This window comes from Tinamus guttatus, unplaced genomic scaffold, assembly GCF_059628265.1.
Source record: "Tinamus guttatus ecotype Peru unplaced genomic scaffold, ASM5962826v1 Tinamus_guttatus_pri_ptg000198l, whole genome shotgun sequence".
Lineage (NCBI taxonomy): Eukaryota > Metazoa > Chordata > Aves > Tinamiformes > Tinamidae > Tinamus > Tinamus guttatus.
Window position 1 is genome coordinate 4,523,163 of NW_028288732.1, and position 4,472 is coordinate 4,527,634.

Genomic DNA, 4,472 nt, shown 5'->3' on the forward strand with positions numbered 1-4,472 from the left:
CATGCTGTGGTAAGTTAAATATTCCCCAATGTGTACTTACTGTACAAGTTTAGCACCCCCAGTCTAAACACAATTTAAATTAGGTTGCTGTATTCTGAAAGACTTTTTTTTCCACGTATACAGCAGTTCTTGGACTGAAATAACAGGAGTGTCCACAGATGCTGTGGAAGCACTGATAACTGTAAAATGCTATGCATTTAGTTGTGCTCTCTGAGTTTCTTTTAGTCTTGAGCAAAGTCTTGGAAGGAATAGGTTCACAGTCTCTTTTTTTTCATATGTAGGCTTATCCTCATTACTGCCACTGTATTTACTTTAAGTCTAGGAATACAAGACCATTCAGGGGCCTCAGAAATCCTTGCTGTCAAGCTATTGAAATACAATGGCTTGACACTCTTGCCGGAGGTAACTGAAGCACATGTGTTACTTCACTCTTTGTATGCTGCTATGCACTAAGAGGGCATTAAGTTGTTAGTTTTGCTTGCTGCTAATTAAACTAGATCAGCAGTTCTTAAATGAGGGTTCAGAATCGATCTTGAGAAGGTGTGAGAGCACTCAGGGTTCGGGTTCCCAATTGCTTGGGTATGAGGGGATGAAAACTGCAACCCCAACTAGCTCTGAGAACTGGAGACAAAGAGAAATGGTATCACAGCTCAGTGTTTTTTCTCTTCCAGACCTTTTTTCGTAACATTTTCTTTTTCAAACTGTCATTGCAGTGTATCTCTTGCCCACTGGCTACTGTGAGCTGGGGATGCAGTTGTGAGAGGGAGGAGCATGATGAGGAGCTGTGAGGTCCCATGAAAGTCCAGCAGAGAGAAACTGCTGCTGCTGTGGAGGGAGCCTGGCGCCTATGTGGGTGGGAGAGTGGCAGAGCCAGGCAGCCCCATGAGAGCTCCTCAGGGACCTTCCTTCCATGCCTTGGGCAGGAGGCTGTCACTTTGGACCCAGGTGGTACTTCCCTATCTCTCTGCCTTCACCCTCTCCCACTGTGCAGAAAAGGTACTTGTCCTTGGAGACACTGACGCCCTCAGAAGCTGCTTGGGCTCTGAGGCAGCAGAGCTTTTCCAGACATTGCTTCCCCATCTGCTGTGTATGGATGTGTGTGGATATATTCTTTGCCTTCTGCTCCTTTCCTTTTGTAGGTACAGCCCTGAACTCCCATGCTCTTGTATAGGGCAAGAAGCGTATGCGTGTTGATAGAGTTGCTATGTATATTTAAATTAAATATGTGTACATGAGTCTGCAAATAAGTGTTTTATGCAAATTAGTGCATAAGATTCAATTTTTATAGAGAAGTACGCAGTGGGACCTCTAAATTATTCCTGAAAAGAAGAGGAATTTTATCTAAAAGTTTGAGAACTGCTGGTTTAGTTCAAAAGGAGTCAATGCACATATGCTGGCTGAAAGGAAGGATTGTCACAGGTAGATTGATAAGTGTATTACTTAAGTGATGTCCTTGAAGAGTAAGTTAGGATTGCAGAAGAATCTGTGCTTTGTTTGCCTTTAATAGACTATCACTTTGTTTTTATTAACAAACTTCTACCAATATTTTCCAGAGATCAACAGCAGAATCACTGCTTTTAATTGCAGCTGCTTGAGCTTATTAATAGGGAGTATTATGAATATTTTTACCAACCACTGAAGCTGCAGGTTAGGACTACCCATTGCTGTAACCTGGTAATGTATGGTGAGGGCACTAATCTGAATGGCACCAGTTAGTTGATATCTGCATTGATTTTGGAGAGAAGTTGATGAGCACTTTCTATTTTTGTTTTTCCTATCTTCAGTTAGTGTTGTTAAATTTATTTGAAGGTTCACTGGCAGTGTTCATTTGAAAGATACTCAAATAATGGAGAGAGTAGGTTCTCATTTGTAGCATTTCTGTAAAATACACTGTGTAGCATATCTGTAACATATGTTTTAGATGATACCTTCTGTTTTGATGAGCTTATAGAAGACTAAAGATATTAGATATTTATCCTTTCGCTTTTGTCTTTAAAGTTTTATTATTTTTATACAAAAATATCACTGGGTAATTTTTAATCTGTTTTCTGATGTTACTGTTCTTTGGCATTGTAAAAAGTAGGTATATTTAAATGTGGATTGATAATGGCTTAAGGTATATCTGAAAATGTGGACTTACGTTGTGAGTTATTGAGACCTGCAGTTAATCACGGTGGTGTTACATGCATGTTAACTTCAAGATCATTTCAATCTTCGTATATTAGACAGCTTTCAGGAGAACTTCTGCAGCTAATGTTTATATATGAGTGTCAGACTAATTACTGACAGATGCCAGGAGCTCAGAGCAGGCCTGATTAATGCACATGTTTTGTCTAGTTCTTCCACTACACTACATTTTCTGTGTTTTTTGGAGAACTGCAAATAGTGAGTTATGCTTTAAATATTCATGAATACAGCAACTAAAAATGTGGGCCTTACACATTGAAAATTTTCTCTTAAACTACTTTGGCATTAAGTAGGAACCTAGGCACAACTATGCTAACCTATATTGATAGAAATGCACACGTACTAGAGTTTCTGCTAGTATAACTCTGTACGTAAAATCAAAAAAGAGTACCACATCTGCACAAAAAAGTAGGCTGGAAAACTTTCAAGTGCAAAAAAGGTCTATTTCAGAAGCTTTTGCATTTACTCAAAAAGCAATACAATACTTGGAGTAAAATTCCATAAGAACACGTTTGTGTATTAGTCACTTGTTGCTGTTCAAATCAGAGGTTTTGCCAGGCTTATACTGAAATTTTTCATGGCTTTCTCCACAAATTAAACTAGATTGTTCTCCAAAAGAAGCAGTATTGCTGATTTTAATTTTACTTTAACATATCCGCTAGATTGGTCTGCCACAACTCCCTTTCATTATCTGTATTTCCCAGTGCTTTTTATTGTGTCTTTAGACTGCTGCTGCTTTGTGTCACATCTTGCAGAAATATTTCAGCTCCTATAGGAAGGAATAGAGGACACCATGGGATCTTAGCTCAGAAAGGATATGTTTTGAGTGGCTTTTTTCTTTCCTTTTCACTTAAAAATCCCTCTAACCTTCACTAATCTCCATCTTTCCTTACTAAGGTAGGTTCAGCATTAGCTCAGGGCAGCCCCCTCACACAGGGTACTGGGCTGAGTGTGACTGTCAGCATTTTTTTTCCAGTAGTTAAAGCTATTATGCTTGTCTCAACAGGTATAGTAGTTATCAAAGTTTTTTTCTGGTTTGTTTTAAAGAAATATTCCTAAATGCTTAAAGTGTGTTTGCAGATCCCCTATTTAATTTGGCTCAAACCATTCAGTAACCCTGCCTTGGAGAAGGAATAAACAGAATGGTCCTGGGAGGGAATGAGGCCACCTCTGTTGACTTGAGCTCTCTGGGAGCTCTGACTGCTCCTTGTTCAAAAACAAGTGTTGATAAAGAACTGCTGGCCTCCCCCAGCCAGCCCATATTGCCTCACTTTCATAGGTCTTTATATTCCCCTGCTTATAGATAGAATAAAATAATAATCACCTCAGAGTGATTATAATGCTTTTGAACAGACTACACTGCAAATCCAGTCTTTGTCCATTTTTTTAACTGAATTTCTCAGTGGAGAGTAAAATTTTTGTATGTGTCAATAAGCTGTCTTGAACCGAAGGCTTGTATCCTGCGAGCACGCATTCCCCCAGTTGTTTCCAGTAACAGCAGGGATTTTCTTCCATTGCTATTCTTTGAACAAATTAACAAACAAGTGGGAGTCTTATTTTTTGGGTAGAATAAATCAGTCCCTCATAAATGCAGATAAGACAGTGAGAGAAAAGAAATAGAATTGAAATAAGTAATTGAGCAGGTTTTTAATTAAATTGCTTCTTGTTCATCTTGATCTTAGCTATAAGAAAATGTTAACTTTAAATTTTCTGAACTATAGTTTGAATTTAAGTTAATGAGACTTTGGTAGCTATAGAGAATCACTGCCTGGCATATTGGTTAAAGCTGCTGCCTGTTTCAGATGCTGTCACTTTAGTACCACAATACTGATACAGAAACTTGCAGCTCAGTAGCCTAAGAGTTTTCTACACATTGACCAACTGAATAATGCTAGGCATTCAAAGAATTCACTGAGAGCTTGTGCTGTGAGTCCTAGTCTTGAAAATAATTAGAAACCTACATAATTTAAAACATGAGTAGTTCTCCTTACTGTACTAGGACTATTTATACTTCGAATTAGGCATGTATGTGAAAGCTTGCAGGTTTAGCTTACAGTATTACTTACAGATCTCCCGTTAGTATGTATTTAGAAATACAGTTGTCACTCAGTAGCCAGTCTTTTTCTCACTGATCTAGGCTGCAGATAACTATGACAGTCTTGCTAGGGTAGTTATCTTTACACCGAAATTAGTCTATTAGAGGTGGAAAGAAACTAACACTTTAACATATTTTAAGTATTCTGCTTCTGTTGAATGCCGAAGGGAATCGGGATGCATGGAACAAA